Genomic DNA, 23,419 nt, shown 5'->3' on the forward strand with positions numbered 1-23,419 from the left:
CCATGCAATATGACTTCAAAGGGTCTTCATTTGCTCACCGAACCTCTCCAATCCTATCACTGCTGCGTTTATGCCCCTGTACACATGCTTGATTCTCTTTCGGAGACATAGCAATCCATAGGTTTTAAGATACTTACTAGTCAGGTACATTCTTAGGCGTTTAATATGCGGTGTTGAGTCCATTTCGTTGAGCAAGGAGTAGCTCTTGTCTATTCCATATTTGGCTTAAGGAACTTTATCTGTGCTCATTTCAATCTCTGGTTTTATGCAGCACCCCAACTCACCTTTCCCCTTAAGCAAGCATAAGTTGGTTTTCGAAATTTGAGACCCTGTTCTGTTCTGTAATTCAGTTCCTGTGTAGCCAAGTTTACATTCCGTGTATTACTGATATCTTATGATGTTTCTTTTTCTGTGTGACTTATTTCAGTTAGAATCATCATACCTGAATCCACTCATTGTGCTGCTAAGGGCCTGATGACACAGATTTCATTGCTGAGTGATATTGCTTTTTAAGTAAATACCACAACTTCTTTATCCATTTTTCACTTTCTGCGATGTTGAACTTGTACTGTAAACGAGGTTCTTGTAAACAGAGCCGTTCCAAACTTTGGGGTGGCTGTGTCTTTTTGATTTTAAATTCCCTAAGCTATAGGACCATAAGTGGAAGTGCCCTAGGCTCTGTTGCTTTGTTTTTTAGATGTTTCAGGAAACACCATACACTTCTCCCGAGTGGTTGTTGGCAATTTACATCCCGCCCATCAGCATAACAAGGCTGCCAGTTCTCCATGGCCTGTCCTGCCTTTCTGGATTTTACACTTTTTTCAGATGGCCCTTTTGACCAGGGGGAAGTGAGACTTCATTGTAGTGCAGATTTCCTTTGCAAGCTTGCTTGGTTGGCCAAAAAGGGCGTATGCGTTTTTTTCTGAATATATTCAGGAAAAAACGCATACGCCCTTTTTGGCCAAGTGCATCATTGTGGACGTTCTGCCTCTTTTCCTATGCTTTCAATGCAATTCCAGTCTACCTCCTGAAATCGGTTTCCTGCAATTCTGCCCCGTTTTCAAGTCCTCTTGGCAGCCTTACTTCAGTCTATTTTTGGACGATAGCTGTCATTTATAACTCTGCAGGTTTGTGAATTACAGTGCCCCTGAGCTCCTTTCTTCAACTCGCTTTCTTGTGACCTGGCCGCAACACCGCAGGATGGCTTCAGGCCCTAATCTGGTTCCGGCCCGGCATGCTGAGCCTTTGGTAAATTCCTCTTCCTGGTGGGAAATGAGAGTTGAATTTGCCCGTCCAGACACCTCCAGCTAGCCTCTCATTGGTTCTCGCTATTTCTGTTCATCTTCCGCAGAAATTGCAAACTGGGCCAAACAGGAGGTTAAAGGGACTGACTCTCCAAGTCGGGAGAGTGTTAGTAAAGCGTCTGGAATGTTGCACCCGAGTACCAGGGGAAGAAAACTGAGACATATTTGAACACGTCTCCCGTTCACATGGTTGATCATACTTGGGTTCCACATGCATGTTTTAGCTGAAGGAAGAATACCTAAAACCTGGGTAGTTGAAACCCGTGGAATGGGTACCATGCAATATGACTTCAAAGGGTCTTCATCTGCTCACGAACCTCTCCAATCCTATCACTGCTGCGTTTACGCCCCTGTACACATGCTTGATTCTCTTTCGGAGACATAGCAATCCATAGGTTTTAAGATACTTACTAGTCAGGTACATTCTTAGGCGTTTAATATGCGGTGTTGAGTCCATTTCGTTGAGCAAGGAGTAGCTCTTGTCTATTCCATATTTGGCTTAAGGAACTTTATCTGTGCTCATTTCAATCTCTGGTTTTATGCAGCACCCCAACTCACCTTTCCCCTTAAGCAAGCATAAGTTGGTTTTCTAAATTTGAGACCCTGTTCTGTTCTGTAATTCAGTTCCTGTGTAGCCAAGTTTCCATTCCGTGTATTACTGATATCTTATGATGTTTCTTTTTCTGTGTGACTTATTTCAGTTAGAATCATCATACCTGAATCCACTCATTGTGCTGCTAAGGGCCTGATGACACAGATTTCATTGCTGAGTGATATTGCTTTGTAAGTAAATACCACAACTTCTTTATCCATTTTTCACTTTCTGCGATGTTGAACTTGTACTGTAAACGAGGTTCTTGTAAACAGAGCCGTTCCAAACTTTGGGGTGGCTGTGTCTTTTTGATTTTAATTTCCCTAAGCTATAGGACCATAAGTGGAAGTGCCCTAGGTTCTGTTGCTTTGTATTTTAGATATTTCAGGAAACACCATACACTTCTCCCGAGTGGTTGTTGGCAATTTACATCCCGCCCATCAGCATAACAAGGCTCCCAGTTCTCCATGGCCTGTCCTGCCTTTCTGGATTTTACACTTTTTTCAGATGGCCCTTTTGACCGGGGGGAAGTGAGACTTCATTGTAGTGCAGATTTCCTTTGCAAGCTTGCTTGGTTGGCCAAAAAGGGCGTATGCGTTTTTTCCTGAATATATTCAGGAAAAAACGCATACGCCCTTTTTGGCCAAGTGCATCATTGTGGACGTTCGGCCTCTTTTCCTATGCTTTCAATGCAATTCCAGTCTACCTCCTGAAATCGGTTTCCTGCAATTCTGCCCCGCTTTCAAGTCCTCTTGGCAGCCTTACTTCAGTCTATTTTTGGACGATAGCTGTCATTTATAACTCTGCAGGTTTGTGAATTACAGTGCCCCTGAGCTCCTTTCTTCAACTCGTTTTCTTGTGAGCTGGCCGCAACACCGCAGGATGGCTTCAGGCCCTAATCTGGTTCTGGCACGGCATGCTGAGCCTTTGGTTATTTCCTCTTCCTGGTGGGAAATGAGAGTTAAATTTGCCCTTCCAGACACCTCCAGCTAGCCTCTCATTGGTTCTCGCTATTCCTGTTCATCTTCCGCAGAAATTGCAAACTGGGCCAAACAGGAGGTTAAAGGGACTGACTCTCCAAGTCGGGAGAGTGTTAGTAAAGCGTCTGGAATGTTGCACCCGAGTACCAGGGGAAGAAAACTGAGACATATTTGAACACGTCTCCCGTTCACATGGTTGATCATACTTGGGTTCCACATGCATGTTTTAGCTGAAGGAAGAATACCTAAAACCTGGGTAGTTGAAACCCGTGGAATGGGTACCATGCAATATGACTTCAAAGGGTCTTCATTTGCTCACGAACCTCTCCAATCCTATCACTGCTGCGTTTATGCCCCTGTACACATGCTTGATTCTCTTTCGGAGACATAGCAATCCATAGGTTTTAAGATACTTACTAGTCAGGTACATTCTTAGGCGTTTAATATGCGGTGTTGAGTCCATTTCGTTGAGCAAGGAGTAGCTCTTGTCTATTCCATATTTGGCTTAAGGAACTTTATCTGTGCTCATTTCAATCTCTGGTTTTATGCAGCACCCCAACTCACCTTTCCCCTTAAGCAAGCATAAGTTGGTTTTCTAAATTTGAGACCCTGTTCTGTTCTGTAATTCAGTTCCTGTGTAGCCAAGTTTCCATTCCGTGTATTACTGATATCTTATGATGTTTCTTTTTCTGTGTGACTTATTTCAGTTAGAATCATCATACCTGAATCCACTCATTGTGCTGCTAAGGGCCTGATGACACAGATTTCATTGCTGAGTGATATTGCTTTGTAAGTAAATACCACAACTTCTTTATCCATTTTTCACTTTCTGCGATGTTGAACTTGTACTGTAAACGAGGTTCTTGTAAACAGAGCCATTCCAAACTTTGGGGTGGCTGTGTCTTTTTGATTTTAAATTCCCTAAGCTATACGACCATAAGTGGAAGTGCCCTAGGCTCTGTTGCTTTGTTTTTTAGATGTTTCAGGAAACACCATACACTTCTCCCGAGTGGTTGTTTGCAATTTACATCCCGCCCATCAGCATAACAAGGCTCCCAGTTCTCCATGGCCTGTCCTGCCTTTCTGGATTTTACACTTTTTTCAGATGGCCCTTTTGACCGGGGGGAAGTGAGACTTCATTGTAGTGCAGATTTCCTTTGCAAGCTTGCTTGGTTGGCCAAAAAGGGCGTATGCGTTTTTTCCTGAATATATTCAGGAAAAAACGCATACGCCCTTTTTGGCCAAGTGCATCATTGTGGACGTTCGGCCTCTTTTCCTATGCTTTCAATGCAATTCCAGTCTACCTCCTGAAATCGGTTTCCTGCAATTCTGCCCCGCTTTCAAGTCCTCTTGGCAGCCTTACTTCAGTCTATTTTTGGACGATAGCTGTCATTTATAACTCTGCAGGTTTGTGAATTACAGTGCCCCTGAGCTCCTTTCTTCAACTCGTTTTCTTGTGAGCTGGCCGCAACACCGCAGGATGGCTTCAGGCCCTAATCTGGTTCTGGCACGGCATGCTGAGCCTTTGGTTATTTCCTCTTCCTGGTGGGAAATGAGAGTTAAATTTGCCCTTCCAGACACCTCCAGCTAGCCTCTCATTGGTTCTCGCTATTCCTGTTCATCTTCCGCAGAAATTGCAAACTGGGCCAAACAGGAGGTTAAAGGGACTGACTCTCCAAGTCGGGAGAGTGTTAGTAAAGCATCTGGAATGTTGCACCCGAGTACCAGGGGAAGAAAACTGAGACATATTTGAACACGTCTCCCGTTCACATGGTTGATCATACTTGGGTTCCACATGCATGTTTTAGCTGAAGGAAGAATACCTAAAACCTGGGTAGTTGAAACCCGTGGAATGGGTACCATGCAATATGACTTCAAAGGGTCTTCATTTGCTCACGAACCTCTCCAATCCTATCACTGCTGCGTTTATGCCCCTGTACACATGCTTGATTCTCTTTCGGAGACATAGCAATCCATAGGTTTTAAGATACTTACTAGTCAGGTACATTCTTAGGCGTTTAATATGCGGTGTTGAGTCCATTTCGTTGAGCAAGGAGTAGCTCTTGTCTATTCCATATTTGGCTTAAGGAACTTTATCTGTGCTCATTTCAATCTCTGGTTTTATGCAGCACCCCAACTCACCTTTCCCCTTAAGCAAGCATAAGTTGGTTTTCTAAATTTGAGACCCTGTTCTGTTCTGTAATTCAGTTCCTGTGTAGCCAAGTTTACATTCCGTGTATTACTGATATCTTATGATGTTTCTTTTTCTGTGTGACTTATTTCAGTTAGAATCATCATACCTGAATCCACTCATTGTGCTGCTAAGGGCCTGATGACACAGATTTCATTGCTGAGTGATATTGCTTTGTAAGTAAATACCACAACTTCTTTATCCATTTTTCACTTTCTGCGATGTTGAACTTGTACTGTAAACGAGGTTCTTGTAAACAGAGCCATTCCAAACTTTGGGGTGGCTGTGTCTTTTTGATTTTAAATTCCCTAAGCTATACGACCATAAGTGGAAGTGCCCTAGGCTCTGTTGCTTTGTTTTTTAGATGTTTCAGGAAACACCATACACTTCTCCCGAGTGGTTGTTTGCAATTTACATCCCGCCCATCAGCATAACAAGGCTCCCAGTTCTCCATGGCCTGTCCTGCCTTTCTGGATTTTACACTTTTTTCAGATGGCCCTTTTGACCGGGGGGAAGTGAGACTTCATTGTAGTGCAGATTTCCTTTGCAAGCTTGCTTGGTTGGCCAAAAAGGGCGTATGCGTTTTTTCCTGAATATATTCAGGAAAAAACGCATACGCCCTTTTTGGCCAAGTGCATCATTGTGGACGTTCGGCCTCTTTTCCTATGCTTTCAATGCAATTCCAGTCTACCTCCTGAAATCGGTTTCCTGCAATTCTGCCCCGCTTTCAAGTCCTCTTGGCAGCCTTACTTCAGTCTATTTTTGGACGATAGCTGTCATTTATAACTCTGCAGGTTTGTGAATTACAGTGCCCCTGAGCTCCTTTCTTCAACTCGCTTTCTTGTAACCTGGCCGCAACACCGCAGGATGTCTTCAGGCCCTAATCTGGTTCTGGCACGGCATGCTGAGCCTTTGGTTATTTCCTCTTCCTGGTGGGAAATGAGAGTTAAATTTGCCCGTCCAGACACCTCCAGCTAGCCTCTCATTGGTTCTCGCTATTCCTGTTCATCTTCCGCAGAAATTGCAAACTGGGCCAAACAGGAGGTTAAAGGCGCTGACTCTCCAAGTGGGGAGAGTGTTAGTAAAGCGTCTGGAATGTTGCACCCGAGTACCAGGGGAAGAAAACTGAGACATATTTGAACACGTCTCCCGATCACATGGTTGATCATACTTGGGTTCCACATGCATGTTTTAGCTGAAGGAAGAATACCTAAAACCTGGGTAGTTGAAACCCGTGGAATGGGTACCATGCAATATGACTTCAAAGGGTCTTCATTTGCTCACCGAACCTCTCCAATCCTATCACTGCTGCGTTTATGCCCCTGTACACATGCTTGATTCTCTTTCGGAGACATAGCAATCCATAGGTTTTAAGATACTTACTAGTCAGGTACATTCTTAGGCGTTTAATATGCGGTGTTGAGTCCATTTCGTTGAGCAAGGAGTAGCTCTTGTCTATTCCATATTTGGCTTAAGGAACTTTATCTGTGCTCATTTCAATCTCTGGTTTTATGCAGCACCCCAACTCACCTTTCCCCTTAAGCAAGCATAAGTTGGTTTTCGAAATTTGAGACACTGTTCTGTTCTGTAATTCAGTTCCTGTGTAGCCAAGTTTACATTCCGTGTATTACTGATATCTTATGATGTTTCTTTTTCTGTGTGACTTATTTCAGTTAGAATCATCATACCTGAATCCACTCATTGTGCTGCTAAGGGCCTGATGACACAGATTTCATTGCTCAGTGATATTGCTTTGTAAGTAAATACCACAACTTCTTTATCCATTTTTCACTTTCTGCGATGTTGAACTTGTACTGTAAACGAGGTTCTTGTAAACAGAGCCGTTCCAAACTTTGAGGTGGCTGTGTCTTTTTGATTTTAAATTCCCTAAGCTATAGGACCATAAGTGGAAGTGCCCTAGGCTCTGTTGCTTTGTTTTTTAGATGTTTCAGGAAACACCATACACTTCTCCCGAGTGGTTGTTGGCAATTTACATCCCGCCCATCAGCATAACAAGGCTCCCAGTTCTCCATGGCCTGTCCTGCCTTTCTGGATTTTACACTTTTTTCAGATGGCCCTTTTGAACAGGGGGAAGTGAGACTTCATTGTAGTGCAGATTTCCTTTGCAAGCTTGCTTGGTTGGCCAAAAAGGGCGTATGCGTTTTTTCCTGAATATATTCAGGAAAAAACGCATACGCCCTTTTTGGCCAAGTGCATCATTGTGGACGTTCTGCCTCTTTTCCTATGCTTTCAATGCAATTCCAGTCTACCTCCTGAAATCGGTTTCCTGCAATTCTGCCCCGCTTTCAAGTCCTCTTGGCAGCCTTACTTCAGTCTATTTTTGGACGATAGCTGTCATTTATAACTCTGCAGGTTTGTGAATTACAGTGCCCCTGAGCTCCTTTCTTCAACTCGCTTTCTTGTGACCTGGCCGCAACACCGCAGGATGGCTTCAGGCCCTAATCTGGTTCCGGCCCGGCATGCTGAGCCTTTGGTTAATTCCTCTTCCTGGTGGGAAATGAGAGTTGAATTTGCCCGTCCAGACACCTCCAGCTAGCCTCTCATTGGTTCTCGCTATTCCTGTTCATCTTCCGCAGAAATTGCAAACTGGGCCAAACAGGAGGTTAAAGGGACTGACTCTCCAAGTCGGGAGAGTGTTAGTAAAGCGTCTGGAATGTTGCACCCAAGTACCAGGGGAAGAAAACTGAGACATATTTGAACACGTCTCCCGTTCACATGGTTGATCATACTTGGGTTCCACATGCATGTTTTAGCTGAAGGAAGAATACCTAAAACCTGGGTAGTTGAAACCCGTGGAATGGGTACCATGCAATATGACTTCAAAGGGTCTTCATTTGCTCACGAACCTCTCCAATCCTATCACTGCTGCGTTTATGCCCCTGTACACATGCTTGATTCTCTTTCGGAGACATAGCAATCCATAGGTTTTAAGATACTTACTAGTCAGGTACATTCTTAGGCGTTTAATATGCGGTGTTGAGTCCATTTCGTTGAGCAAGGAGTAGCTCTTGTCTATTCCATATTTGGCTTAAGGAACTTTATCTGTGCTCATTTCAATCTCTGGTTTTATGCAGCACCCCAACTCACCTTTCCCCTTAAGCAAGCATAAGTTGGTTTTCGAAATTTGAGACCCTGTTCTGTTCTGTAATTCAGTTCCTGTGTAGCCAAGTTTCCATTCCGTGTATTACTGATATCTTATGATGTTTCTTTTTCTGTGTGACTTATTTCAGTTAGAATCATCATACCTGAATCCACTCATTGTGCTGCTAAGGGCCTGATGACACAGATTTCATTGCTGAGTGATATTGCTTTGTAAGTAAATACCACAACTTCTTTATCCATTTTTCACTTTCTGCGATGTTGAACTTGTACTGTAAACGAGGTTCTTGTAAACAGAGCAATTCCAAACTTTGGGGTGGCTGTGTCTTTTTGATTTTAAATTCCCTAAGCTATAGGACCATAAGTGGAAGTGCCCTAGGCTCTGTTGCTTTGTTTTTTAGATGTTTCAGGAAACACCATACACTTCTCCCGAGTGGTTGTTTGCAATTTACATCCCGCCCATCAGCATAACAAGGCTCCCAGTTCTCCATGGCCTGTCCTGCCTTTCTGGATTTTACACTTTTTTCAGATGGCCCTTTTGACCGGGGGGAATTGAGACTTCATTGTAGTGCAGATTTCCTTTGTAATCTTGCTTGGTTGGCCAAAAAGGGCGTATGCGTTTTTTCCTGAATATATTCAGGAAAAAACGCATACGCCCTTTTTGGCCAAGTGCATCATTGTGGACGTTCTGCCTCTTTTCCTATGCCTTCAGTGCAATTCCAGTCTACCTCCTGAAATCGGTTTCCTGCAATTCTGCCCCGCTTTCAAGTCCTCTTGGCAGCCTTACTTCAGTCTATTTTTGGACGATAGCTGTCATTTATAACTCTGCAGGTTTGTGAATTACAGTGCCCCTGAGCTCCTTTCTTCAACTCGCTTTCTTGTGACCTGGCCGCAACACCGCAGGATGTCTTCAGGCCCTAATCTGGTTCTGGCACGGCATGCTGAGCCTTTGGTTATTTCCTCTTCCTGGTGGGAAATGAGAGTTAAATTTGCCCGTCCAGACACCTCCAGCTAGCCTCTCATTGGTTCTCGCTATTCCTGTTCATCTTCCGCAGAAATTGCAAACTGGGCCAAACAGGAGGTTAAAGGGACTGACTCTCCAAGTCGGGAGAGTGTTAGTAAAGCGTCTGGAATGTTGCACCCGAGTACCAGGGGAAGAAAACTGAGACATATTTGAACACGTCTCCCGATCACATGGTTGATCATACTTGGGTTCCACATGCATGTTTTAGCTGAAGGAAGAATACCTAAAACCTGGGTAGTTGAAACCCGTGGAATGGGTACCATGCAATATGACTTCAAAGGGTCTTCATTTGCTCACCGAACCTCTCCAATCCTATCACTGCTGCGTTTATGCCCCTGTACACATGCTTGATTCTCTTTCGGAGACATAGCAATCCATAGGTTTTAAGATACTTACTAGTCAGGTACATTCTTAGGCGTTTAATATGCGGTGTTGAGTCCATTTCGTTGAGCAAGGAGTAGCTCTTGTCTATTCCATATTTGGCTTAAGGAACTTTATCTGTGCTCATTTCAATCTCTGGTTTTATGCAGCACCCCAACTCACCTTTCCCCTTAAGCAAGCATAAGTTGGTTTTCTAAATTTGAGACCCTGTTCTGTTCTGTAATTCAGTTCCTGTGTAGCCAAGTTTCCATTCCGTGTATTACTGATATCTTATGATGTTTCTTTTTCTGTGTGACTTATTTCAGTTAGAATCATCATACCTGAATCCACTCATTGTGCTGCTAAGGGCCTGATGACACAGATTTCATTGCTGAGTGATATTGCTTTTTAAGTAAATACCACAACTTCTTTATCCATTTTTCACTTTCTGCGATGTTGAACTTGTACTGTAAACGAGGTTCTTGTAAACAGAGCCGTTCCAAACTTTGGGGTGGCTGTGTCTTTTTGATTTTAAATTCCCTAAGCTATAGGACCATAAGTGGAAGTGCCCTAGGCTATGTTGCTTTGTTTTTTAGATGTTTCAGGAAACACCATACACTTCTCCCGAGTGGTTGTTGGCAATTTACATCCCGCCCATCAGCATAACAAGGCTCCCAGTTCTCCATGGCCTGTCCTGCCTTTCTGGATTTTACACTTTTTTCAGATGGCACTTTTGACCAGGGGGAAGTGAGACTTCATTGTAGTGCAGATTTCCTTTGCAAGCTTGCTTGGTTGGCCAAAAAGTGCGTATGCGTTTTTTCCTGAATATATTCAGGAAAATACGCATACACCCTTTTTGGCCAAGTGCATCATTGTGGACGTTCTGCCTCTTTTCCTATGCTTTCAATGCAATTCCAGTCTACCTCCTGAAATCGGTTTCCTGCAATTCTGCCCCGTTTTCAAGTCCTCTTGGCAGCCTTACTTCAGTCTATTTTTGGACGATAGCTGTCATTTATAACTCTGCAGGTTTGTGAATTACAGTGCCCCTGAGCTCCTTTCTTCAACTCGCTTTCTTGTGACCTGGCCGCAACACCGCAGGATGGCTTCAGGCCCTAATCTGGATCCGGCACGGCACGCTGAGCCTTTGGTTAATTCCTCTTCCTGGTGGGAATGAGAGTTAAATTTGCCCGTCCAGATACCTCCAGCTAGCCTCTCATTGGTTCTCGCTATTCCTGTTTATCTTCCGCAGAAACTGCAAACTGGGCCAAACAGGAGGTTAAAGGGACTGACTCTCCAAGTCGGGAGAGTGTTAGTAAAGCGTCTGGAATGTTGCACCCGAGTACCAGGGTACGAAAACTGAGACATATTTAAACACGTCTCCCCATCACATGGTTGATCATAATCTAGGTTCCACATGCATGTTTTAGCTGAAGGAAGAATACCTTAAACCTGGGTAGTTGAAACCCGTGGAATGGGTACCATGCAATATGACTTCAAAGGGTCTTCATTTGCTCACCGAACCTCTCCAATCCTATCACTGCTGCGTTTATGCCCCTGTACACATGCTTGATTCTCTTTCGGAGACATAGCAATCCATAGGTTTTAAGATACTTACTAGTCAGGTACATTCTTAGGCGTTTAATATGCAGTGTTGAGTCCATTTCATTGAGCAAGGAGTAGCTCTTGTCTATTCCATATTTGGCTTAAGGAACTTTATCTGTGCTCATTTCAATCTCTGGTTTTATGCAGCACCCCAACTCACCTTTCCCCTTAAGCAAGCATAAGTTGGTTTTCTAAATTTGAGACCCTGTTCTGTTCTGTAATTCAGTTCCTGTGTAGCCAAGTTTCCATTCCGTGTATTACTGATATCTTATGATGTTTCTTTTTCTCTGTGACTTATTTCAGTTAGAATCATCATACCTGAATCCACTCATTGTGCTGCTAAGGGCCTGATGACACAGATTTCATTGCTGAGTGATATTGCTTTGTAAGTAAATACCACAACTTCTTTATCCATTTTTCACTTTGTGCGATGTTGAACTTGTACTGTAAACGAGGTTCTTGTCAACAGAGCCGATCCAAACTTTGGGGTGGCTGTGTCTTTTTGATTTTAATTTCCCTAAGCTATAGGACCATAAGTGGAAGTGCCCTAGGTTCTGTTGCTTTGTTTTTTAGATGTTTCAGGAAACACCATACACTTCTCCCGAGTGTTTGTTGGCAATTTACATCCCGCCCTTCAGCATAACAAGGCTCCCAGTTCTCCATGGCCTGTCCTGCCTTTCTGGAGTTTACACTTTTTTCAGATGGCCCTTTTGACCGGGGGGAAGTGAGACTTCATTGTAGTGCAGATTTCCTTTGCAAGCTTGCTTGGTTGGCCAAAAAGGGCGTATGCGTTTTTTCCTGAATATATTCAGGAAAAAACGCATACGCCCTTTTTGGCCAAGTGCATCATTGTGGACGTTCTGCCTCTTTTCCTATGCTTTCAATGCAATTCCAGTCTACCTCCTGAAATCGGTTTCCTGCAATTCTGCCCCGCTTTCAAGTCCTCTTGGCAGCCTTACTTCAGTCTATTTTTGGACGATAGCTGTCATTTATAACTCTGCAGGTTTGTGAATTACAGTGCCCCTGAGCTCCTTTCTTCAACTCGCTTTCTTGTGACCTGGCCGCAACACCGCAGGATGGCTTCAGGCCCTAATCTGGATCCGGCACGGCACGCTGAGCCTTTGGTTAATTCCTCTTCCTGGTGGGAAATGAGAGTTAAATTTGCCCGTCCAGATACCTCCAGCTAGCCTCTCATTGGTTCTCGCTATTCCTGTTCATCTTCCGCAGAAACTGCAAACTGGGCCAAACAGGAGGTTAAAGGGACTGACTCTCCAAGTCGGGAGAGTGTTAGTAAAGCGTCTGGAATGTTGCACCCGAGTACCAGGGTACGAAAACTGAGACATATTTAAACACGTCTCCCCATCACATGGTTGATCATAATCTAGGTTCCACATGCATGTTTTAGCTGAAGGAAGAATACCTTAAACCTGGGTAGTTGAAACCCGTGGAATGGGTACCATGCAATATGACTTCAAAGGGTCTTCATTTGCTCACCGAACCTCTCCAATCCTATCACTGCTGCGTTTATGCCCCTGTACACATGCTTGATTCTCTTTCGGAGACATAGCAATCCATAGGTTTTAAGATACTTACTAGTCAGGTACATTCTTAGGCGTTTAATATGCGGTGTTGAGTCCATTTCATTGAGCAAGGAGTAGCTCTTGTCTATTCCATATTTGGCTTAAGGAACTTTATCTGTGCTCATTTCAATCTCTGGTTTTATGCAGCACCCCAACTCACCTTTCCCCTTAAGCAAGCATAAGTTGGTTTTCTAAATTTGAGACCCTGTTCTGTTCTGTAATTCAGTTCCTGTGTAGCCAAGTTTACATTCCGTGTATTACTGATATCTTATGATGTTTCTTTTTCTGTGTGACTTATTTCAGTTACAATCATCATACCTGAATCCACTCATTGTGCTGCTAAGGGCCTGATGACATAGATTTCATTGCTGAGTGATATTGCTTTGTAGGTGAATACCACAACTTCTTTATCCATTTTTCACTTTCTGCGATGTTGAACTTGTACTGTAAACGAGGTTCTTGTAAACAGAGCCGTTCCAAACTTTGGGGTGGCTGTGTCTTTTTGATTTTAATTTCCCTAAGCTATAGGACCATAAGTGGAAGTGCCCTAGGCTCTGTTGCTTTGTTTCTTAGATGTTTCAGGAAACACCATACACTTCTCCCAAGTGTCTGTTGGCAATTTACATCCCGCCCATCAGCATAACAAGGCTCCCAGTTCTCAATGGCCTGTCCTGCCTTTCTGGATTTTACACTTTTTTCAGATGGCCCTTTTGACCGGGGGAAAGTGAGAATTCATTGTAGTGCAGATTTCCTTTGCAAGCTTGCTTGGTTGGCCAAAAAGGGCTTATGCGTTTTTTCCTGAATATATTCAGGAAAAAACGCATACGCCCTTTTTGGCCAAGTGCATCATTGTGGACGTTCTGCCTCTTTTCCTATGCTTTCAATGCAATTCCAGTCTACCTCCTGAAATCGGTTTCCTGCAATTCTGCCCCGCTTTCAAGTCCTCTTGGCAGCCTTACTTCAGTCTATTTTTGGACGATAGCTGTCATTTATAACTCTGCAGGTTTGTGAATTACAGTGCCCCTGAGCTCCTTTCTTCAACTCGCTTTCTTGTGACCTGGCCGCAACACCGCAGGATGGCTTCAGGGCCTAATCTGGTTCCGGCCCGGCATGCTGAGCCTTTGGTTAATTCCTCTTCCTGGTGGGAAATGAGAGGTAAATTTGCCCGTGCAGACACCTCCAGCTAGTCTCTCATTGGTTCTCGCTATTCCTGTTCATCTTCCACAGAAATTGCAAACTGGGCCAAACAGGAGGTTAAAGGGACTGACTCTCCAAGTCGGGAGAGTGTTAGTAAAGCGTCTGGAATGTTGCACCCAAGTACCAGGGGAGGAAAACTGAGATATATTTGAACACGTCTCCCGTTCACATGGTTGATCATACTCTGGGTTCCACATGCATGTTTTAGCTGAAGGAAGAATACCTTAAACCTGGAGAGTTGAGACCCGTGTAATGGGTACCATGCAATATGACTTCAAAGGGTCTTCATATGCTCACCGAACCTCTCCAATCCTATCACTGCTGCGTTTATGCCCCTGTACACATGCTTGATTCTCTTTCGGAGACATAGCAATCCATAGGTTTTAAGATACTTACTAGTCAGGTACATTCTTAGGCGTTTAATATGGGGTGTTGAGTCCATTTCATTGAGCAAGGAGTAGCTCTTGTCTATTCCATATTTGGCTTAAGGAACTTTATCTGTGCTCATTTCAATCTCTGGTTTTATGCAGCACCCCAACTCACCTTTCCCCTTAAGCAAGCATAAGTTGGTTTTCTAAATTTGAGACCCTGTTCTGTTCTGTAATTCAGTTCCTGTGTAGCCAAGTTTCCATTCCGTGTATTACTGATATCTTATGATGTTTCTTTTTCTGTGTGACTTATTTCAGTTAGAATCATCATACCTGAATCCACTCATTGTGCTGCTAAGGGCCTGATGACACAGATTTCATTGCTGAGTGATATTGCTTTGTAAGGAAATACCACAACTTCTTTATCCATTTTTCACTTTGTGCGATGTTGAACTTGTACTGTAAACGAGGTTCTTGTAAACAGAGCCGATCCAAACTTTGGGGTGGCTGTGTCTTTTTGATTTTAATTTCCCTAAGCTATAGGACCATAAATGGAAGTGCCCTAGGTTCTGTTGCTTTGTTTTTTAGATGTTTCAGGAAACACCATACACTTCTCCCGAGTGTTTGTTGGCAATTTACATCCCGCCCTTCAGCATAACAAGGCTCCCAGTTCTCCATGGCCTGTCCTGCCTTTCTGGATTTTACACTTTTTTCAGATGGCCCTTTTGACCGGGGGGAAGTGAGACTTCATTGTAGTGCAGATTTCCTTTGCAAGCTTGCTTGGTTGGCCAAAAAGGGCGTATGCGTTTTTTCCTGAATATATTCAGGAAAAAACGCATACGCCCTTTTTGGCCAAGTGCATCATTGTGGACGTTCTGCCTCTTTTCCTATGCTTTCAATGCAATTCCAGTCTACCTCCTGAAATCGGTTTCCTGCAATTCTGCCCCGCTTTCAAGTCCTCTTGGCAGCCTTACTTCAGTCTATTTTTGGACGATAGCTGTCATTTATAACTCTGCAGGTTTGTGAATTACAGTGCCCCTGAGCTCCTTTCTTCAACTCGCTTTCTTGTGACCTGGCCGCAACACCGCAGGATGGCTTCAGGCCCTAATCTTGTTCCGGCCCGGCATGCTGAGCCTTTGGTTAATTCCTCTTCCTGGTGGGAAATGAGAGTTAAATTTGCCCGTCCAGACACCTGCAGCTAGCCTCTCATTGGTTCTCGCTATTCCTGTTCATCTTCCGCAGAAATTGCAAACTGGGCCAAACAGGAGGTTAAAGGCGCTGAATCTCCAAGTGGGGAGAGTGTTAGTAAAGCGTCTGGAATGTTGCACCCGAGTACCAGGGTACGAAAACTGAGACATATTTGAACACGTCTCCCGATCACATGGTTGATCATACTCTGGGTTCCACATGCATGTTTTAGCTGAAGGAAGAATACCTAAAACCTGGGTAGTTGAAACCCGTGGAATGGGTACCATGCAATATGACTTCAAAGGGTCTTCATTTGCTCACCGAACCTCTCCAATCCTATCACTGCTGCGTTTATGCCCCTGTACACATGCTTGATTCTCTTTCGGAGACATAGCAATCTATAGGTTTTAAGATACTTACTAGTCAGGTACATTCTTAGGCGTTTAATATGCGGTGTTGAGTCCATTTCGTTGAGCAAGGAGTAGCTCTTGTCTATTCCATATTTGGCTTAAGGAACTTTATCTGTGCTCATTTCAATCTCTGGTTTTATGCAGCACCCCAACTCACCTTTCCCCTTAAGCAAGCATAAGTTGGTTTTCTAAATTTGAGACCCTGTTCTGTTCTGTAATTCAGTTCCTGTGTAGCCAAGTTTACATTCCGTGTATTACTGATATCTTATGATGTTTCTTTTTCTGTGTGACTTATTTCAGTTAGAATCATCATACCTGAATCCACTCATTGTGCTGCTAAGGGCCTGATGACACAGATTTCATTGCTGAGTGATATTGCTTTGTAAGTAAACACCACATCTTTTTTATCCATTTTTCACTTTCTGTGATATTGAACTTGTACGGTAAACGAGGTTCTTGTAAACGGAGGCGTCCCAAACTTTGCGGTGGCTGTGTCTTCTTGATTTTAATTTCCCTAAGCTATAGGACCATAAGTGGAAGTGCCCTAGGCTCTGTTGCTTTGTTTTTTAGATGTTTCAGGAAACACCATACACTTCTCCTGAGTGTCTGTTGGCAATTTACATCCCGCCCATCAGCATAACAAGGCTCCCAGTTCTCCATGGCCTGTCCTGCCTTTCTGGATTTTACACTTTTATCAGATGGCCCTTTTGAGCGGGGGGAAGTGAGACTTCATTGTAGTGCAGATTTCCTTTGCAAGCTTGCTTGGTTGGCCAAAAAGGGCGTATGCGTTTTTTCCTGAATATATTCAGGAAAAAACGCATACGCCCTTTTTGGCCAAGTGCATCATTGTGGACGTTCTGCCTCTTTTCTTAAGCTTTCAGTGCATTTCCAATCTACCTCCTGAAATCGGTTTCCTGCAATTCTGCCCCGCTTTCAAGTCCTCTTGGCAGCCTTACTTCAGTCTATTTTTGGACGATAGCTGTCATTTATAACTCTGCAGGTTTGTGAATTACAGTGCCGCTGAGCTCCTTTCTTCAACTCGCTTTCTTGTGACCTGGCCGCAACACCGCAGGATGTCTTCAGGCCCTAATCTGGTTCCGGCATGGCACGCTGAGCCTTTGGTTAATTCCTCTTCCTGGTGGGAAATGAGAGTTAAATTTGCCCGTTCAGACACCTCCAGCTAGTCTCTCATTGGTTCTCGCTATTCCTGTTCATCTTCCGCAGAAATTGCAAACTGGGCCAAACAGGAGGTTAAAGGGACTGACTCTCCAAGTGGGGAGAGTGTTAGTAAAGCGTCTGGAATGTTGCACCCGAGTACCAGGGTACGAAAACTGAGACATATTTGAACACGTCTCCCGATCACATGGTTGATCATACTCTAGGTTCCACATGCATGTTTTAGCTGAAGGAAGAATACCTTAAACCTGGGTAGGTGAAACCCGTGGAATGGGTACCATGCAATATGACTTCAAAGGGTCTTCATTTGCTCACCGAACCTCTCCAATCCTATCAATGCTGCGTTTATGCCCCTGTACACATGCTTGATTCTCTTTCGGAGACATAGCAATCCATAGGTTTTAAGATACTTACTAGTCAGGTACATTCTTAGGCGTTTAATATGGGGTGTTGAGTCCATTTCGTTGAGCAAGGAGTAGCTCTTGTCTATTCCATATTTGGCTTAAGGAACTTTATCTGTGCTCATTTCAATCTCTGGTTTTATGCAGCACCCCAACTCACCTTTCCCCTTAAGCAAGCATAAGTTGGTTTTCTAAATTTGAGACCCTGTTCTGTTCTGTAATTCAGTTCCTGTGTAGCCAAGTTTACATTCCGTGTATTACTGATATCTTATGATGTTTCTTTTTCTGTGTGACTTATTTCAGTTAGAATCATCATACCTGAATCCACTCATTGTGCTGCTACGGGCCTGATGACATAGATTTCATTGCTGAGTGATACTGCATTGTAAGTGAATACCACAACTTCTTTATCCATTTTTCACTTTCTGCGATGTTGAACTTGTACTGTAAACGAGGTTCTTGTAAACAGAGCCGTTCCAAACTTTGGGGTGGCTGTGTCTTTTTGATTTTAATTTCCCTAAGCTATAGGACCATAAGTGGAAGTGCCCTAGGCTCTGTTGCTTTGTTTTTTAGATGTTTCAGGAAACACCATACACTTCTCCCAAGTGTCTGTTGGCAATTTACATCCCGCCCATCAGCATAACAAGGCTCCCAGTTCTCCATGGCCTGTCCTGCCTTTCTGGATTTTACACTTTTTTCAGATGGCCCTTTTGACCGGGGGGAAGTGAGACTTCATTGTAGTGCAGATTTCCTTTGCAAGCTTGCTTGGTTGGCCAAAAAGGGCGTATGCGTTTTTTCCTGAATATATTCAGGAAAAAACGCATACGCCCTTTTTGGCCAAGTGCATCATTGTGGACGTTCTGCCTCTTTTCCTATGCTTTCAATGCAATTCCAGTCTACCTCCTGAAATCGGTTTCCTGCAATTCTGCCCCGCTTTCAAGTCCTCTTGGCAGCCTTACTTCAGTCTATTTTTGGACGATAGCTGTCATTTATAACTCTGCAGGTTTGTGAATTACAGTGCCCCTGAGCTCCTTTCTTCAACTCGCTTTCTTGTGACCTGGCCGCAACACCGCAGGATGGCTTCAGGGCCTAATCTGGTTCCGGCCCGGCATGCTGAGCCTTTGGTTAATTCCTCTTCCTGGTGGGAAATGAGAAGTAAATTTGCCCGTGCAGACACCTCCAGCTAGTCTCTCATTGGTTCTCGCTATTCCTGTTCATCTTCCACAGAAATTGCAAACTGGGCCAAACAGGAGGTTAAAGGGACTGACTCTCCAAGTCGGGAGAGTGTTAGTAAAGCGTCTGGAATGTTGCACCCGAGTACCAGGGGAGGAAAACTGAGACATATTTGAACACGTCTCCCGATCTCATGGTTGATCATACTCTGGGTTCCACATGCATGTTTTACCTGAAGGAAGAATACCTAAAACCTGGGTAGTTGAAACCCGTGGAATGGGTACCATGCAATATGACTTCAAAGGGTCTTCATTTGCTCACCGAACCTCTCTAATCCTATCACTGCTGCGTTTATGCCCCTGTACACATGCTTGATTCTCTTTCGGAGACATAGCAATCCCTAGGTTTTAAGATACTTACTAGTCAGGTACATTCTTAGGCGTTTAATATGCGGTGTTGGGTCCATTTCTTCGAGCAAGGAGTAGCTCTTGTCTATTCCATATTTGGCTTAAGGAACTTTATCTGTGCTCATTTCAATCTCTGGTTTTATGCAGCACCCCAACTCACCTTTCCCCTTAAGCAAGCATAAGTTGGTTTTCGAAATTTGAGACCCTGTTCTGTTCTGTAATTCAGTTCCTGTGTAGCCAAGTTTACATTCCGTGTATTAGTGATATCTTATGATGTTTCTTTTTCTGTGTGACTTATTTCAGTTAGAATCATCATACCTGAATCCACTCATTGTGATGCTAAGGGCCTGATGACACAGATTTCATTGCTGAGTGATATTGCTTTGTAAGTAAATACCACAACTTCTTTATCCATTTTTCACTTTCTGCGATGTTGAACTTGTACTGTAAATGAGGTTCTTGTAAACAGAGCCGTTCCAAACTTTGGGGTGGCTGTGTCTTTTTCATTTTAATTTCCCTAAGCTATAGGACCATAAGTGGAAGTGCCCTAGGTTCTGTTGCTTTGTTTTTTAGATGTTTCAGGAAACACCATACACTTCTCCCAAGTGGTTGTTGGCAATTTACATCCCGCCCATCAGCATAACAAGGCTCCCAGTTCTCCATGGCCTGTCCTGCCTTTCTGGATTTTACACTTTTTTCAGATGGCCCTTTTGACCGGGGGGAAGTGAGACTTCATTGTAGTGCAGATTTCCTTTGCAAGCTTGCTTGGTTGGCCAAAAAGGGCGTATGCGTTTTTTCCTGAATATATTCAGGAAAAAACGCATACGCCCTTTTTGGCCAAGTGCATCATTGTGGACGTTCTGCCTCTTTTCCTATGCTTTCAATGCAATTCCAGTCTACCTCCTGAAATCGGTTTCCTGCAATTCTGCCCCGCTTTCAAGTCCTCTTGGCAGCCTTACTTCAGTCTATTTTTGGACGATAGCTGTCATTTATAACTCTGCAGGTTTGTGAATTACAGTGCCCCTGAGCTCTTTCTTCAACTCGCTTTCTTGTGAGCTGGCCGCAACACCACAGGATGGCTTCAGGCCCTAATCTGGTTCCGGCACGGCACGCTGAGCCTTTGGTTATTTCCTCTTCCTGGTGGGAAATGAGAGTTAAATTTGCCCGTCCAGACACCTCCAGCTAGTCTCTCATTGGTTCTCGCTATTCCTGTTCATCTTCCACAGAAATTACAAACTGGGCCAAACAGGAGGTTAAAGGCGATGACTCTCCAAGTCGGGAGAGTGTTAGTAAAGCGTCTGGAATGTTGCACCCGAGTACCAGGGGAGGAAAACTGAGACATATTTGAACACGTCTCCCGTTCACACGGATGATCATACTCTGGGTTCCACATGCATGTTTTAGCTGAAGGAAGAATACCTAAAACCTGGGTAGTTGAAACCCGTGGAATGGGTACCATGCAATATGACTTCAAAGGGTCTTCATTTGCTCACCGAACCTCTCCAATCCTATCACTGCTGCGTTTATGCCCCTGTACACATGCTTGATTCTCTTTTGGAGACATAGCAATCCATAGGTTTTAAGATACTTACTAGTCAGGTACATTCTTAGGCGTTTAATATGGGGTTTTGAGTCCATTTCGTTGAGCAAGGAGTAGCTCTTGTCTATTCCATATTTGGCTTAAGGAACTTTATCTGTGCTCATTTCAATCTCTGGTTTTATGCAGCACCCCAACTCACCTTTCCCCTTAAGCAAGCATAAGTTGGTTTTCTAAATTTGAGACCCTGTTCTGTTTTGGAATGCAGTTCCTGTGTAGCCAAGTTTACATTCCGTGTATTAGTGATATCTTATGATGTTTCTTTTTCTGTGTGAATTATTTCAGTTAGAATCATCATACCTGAATCCACTCATTGTGCTGCTAAGGGCTGATGACACAGATTTCATTGCTGAGTGATATTGCTTTGTAAGTAAATACCACAACTTCTTTATCCATTTTTCACTTTCTGCGATGTTGAACTTGTACTGTAAACGAGGTTCTTGTAAACAGAGCCGTTCCACACTTTGGGGTGGCTGTGTCTTTTTCATTTTAATTTCCCTAAGCTATAGGACCATAAGTGGAAGTGCCCTAGGTTCTGTTGCTTTGTTTTTTAGTTGTTTCAGGAAACACCATACACTTCTCCCAAGTGGTTCTTGGCAATTTACATCCCGCCCATCAGCATAACAAGGCTCCCAGTTCTCCATGGCCTGTCCTGCCTTTCTGGATTTTACACTTTTTTCAGATGGCCCTTTTGACCGGGGGGAAGTGAGACTTCATTGTAGTGCAGATTTCCTTTGCAAGCTTGCTTGGTTGGCCAAAAAGGGCGTATGCGTTTTTTCCTGAATATATTCAGGAAAAAACGCATACGCCCTTTTTGGCCAAGTGCATCATTGTGGACGTTCTGCCTCTTTTCCTATGCTTTCAATGCAATTCCAGTCTACCTCCTGAAACCGGTTTCCTGCAATTCTGCCCCGCTTTCAAGTCCTCTTGGCAGCCTTACTTCAGTCTATTTTTGGACGATAGCTGTCATTTATAACTCTGCAGGTTTGTGAATTACAGTGCCCCTGAGCTCCTTTCTTCAACTCGCTTTCTTGTGACCTGGCCGCAACACCGCAGGATGGCTTCAGGCCCTAATCTGGTTCCGGCCCGGCATGCTGAGCCTTTGGTTAATTCCTCTTCCTGGTGGGAAATGAGAGTTGAATTTGCCCGTCAAGACACCTCCAGCTAGCCTCTCATTGGTTCTCGCTATTCCTGTTCATCTTCCGCAGAAATTGCAAACTGGGCCAAACAGGAGGTTAAAGGGACTGACTCTCCAAGTGGGGAGAGTGTTAGTAAAGCGTCTGGAATGTTGCACCCGAGTACCAGGGGAGGAAAACTGAGACATATTTGAACACGTCTCCCGTTCACATGGTTGATCATACTCTGGGTTCCACATGCATGTTTTAGCTGAAGGAAGAATACCTTAAACCTGGAGAGTTGAGACCCGTGTAATGGGTACCATGCAATATGACTTCAAAGGGTCTTCATTTGCTCACCGAACCTCTCCAATCCTATCACTGCTGCGTTTATGCCCCTGTACACACGCTTGATTCTCTTTTGGAGACATAGCAATCCATAGGTTTTAAGATACTTACTAGTCAGGTACATTCTTAGGCGTTTAATATGGGGTTTTGAGTCCATTTCGTTGAGCAAGGAGTAGCTCTTGTCTATTCCATATTTGGCTTAAGGAACTTTATCTGTGCTCATTTCAATCTCTGGTTTTATGCAGCACGCCAACTCCCCTTTACCCTTAAGCAAGCATAAGTTGGTTTTCTAAATTTGAGACCCTGTTCTGTTCTGTAATTCAGTTCCTGTGTAGCCAAGTTTACATTCCGTGTATTACTGATATCTTATGATGTTTCTTTTTCTGTGTGACTTATTTCAGTTAGAATCATCATACCTGAATCCACTCATTGTGCTGCTAAGGGCCTGATGACACAGAATTCATTGCTGAGTGATATTGCTTTGTAAGTAAATACCACAACTTCTTTATCCATTTTTCACTTTCTGTGATGTTGAACTTGTACTGTAAACGAGGTTCTTGTAAACAGAGCCGTTCCAAACTTTGGGGTGGCTGTGTCTTTTTGATTTTAAATTCCCTAAGCTATAGGACCATAAGTGGAAGTGCCCTAGGCTCTGTTGCTTTGTTTTTTAGATGTTTCAGGAAACACCATACACTTCTCCCGAGTGTTTGTTGGCAATTTACATCCCGCCCTTCAGCATAACAAGGCTCCCAGTTCTCCATGGCCTGTCCTGCCTTTCTGGATTTTACACTTTTTTCAGATGGCCCTTTTGACCGGGGGGAAGTGAGACTTCATTGTAGTGCAGATTTCCTTTGCAAGCTTGCTTGGTTGGCCAAAAAGGGCGTATGCGTTTTTTCCTGAATATATTCAGGAAAAAACGCATACGCCCTTTTTGGCCAAGTGCATCATTGTGGACGTTCTTCCTCTTTTCCTATGCTTTCAATGCAATTCCAGTCTACCTCCTGAAATCGGTTTCCTGCAATTCTGCCCCGCTTTCAAGTCCTCTTGGCAGCCTTACTTCAGTCTATTTTTGGACGATAGCTGTCATTTATAACTCTGCAGGTTTGTGAATTACAGTGCCCCTGAGCTCCTTTCTTCAACTCGCTTTCTTGTGACCTGGCCGCAACACCGCAGGATGGCTTCAGGCCCTAATCTTGTTCCGGCCCGGCATGCTGAGCCTTTGGTTAATTCCTCTTCCTGGTGGGAAATGAGAGTTAAATTTGCCCGTCCAGACACCTGCAGCTAGC

The 23,419-nt window shown here is 43.9% G+C and overlaps 1 long non-coding RNA gene across 1 annotated transcript; it reads left to right on the forward strand.

Annotated features, from left to right (window-relative positions):
* The first annotated feature begins 456 nt into the window (after window positions 1–456).
* LOC307181400 lies at window positions 457–21,039 on the forward strand. The gene is made up of 3 exons (XR_013826679.1): window positions 457–513; window positions 9,902–9,983; window positions 20,960–21,039. It is a non-coding gene; the product is annotated as an uncharacterized lncRNA (long non-coding RNA).
* The last annotated feature ends 2,380 nt before the right edge of the window (window positions 21,040–23,419 follow it).

The sequence above is a fragment of the Stenella coeruleoalba genome (genome assembly GCF_951394435.1).
Source record: "Stenella coeruleoalba genome assembly, contig: scaffold_235, whole genome shotgun sequence".
Classification (NCBI taxonomy): domain Eukaryota; kingdom Metazoa; phylum Chordata; class Mammalia; order Artiodactyla; family Delphinidae; genus Stenella; species Stenella coeruleoalba.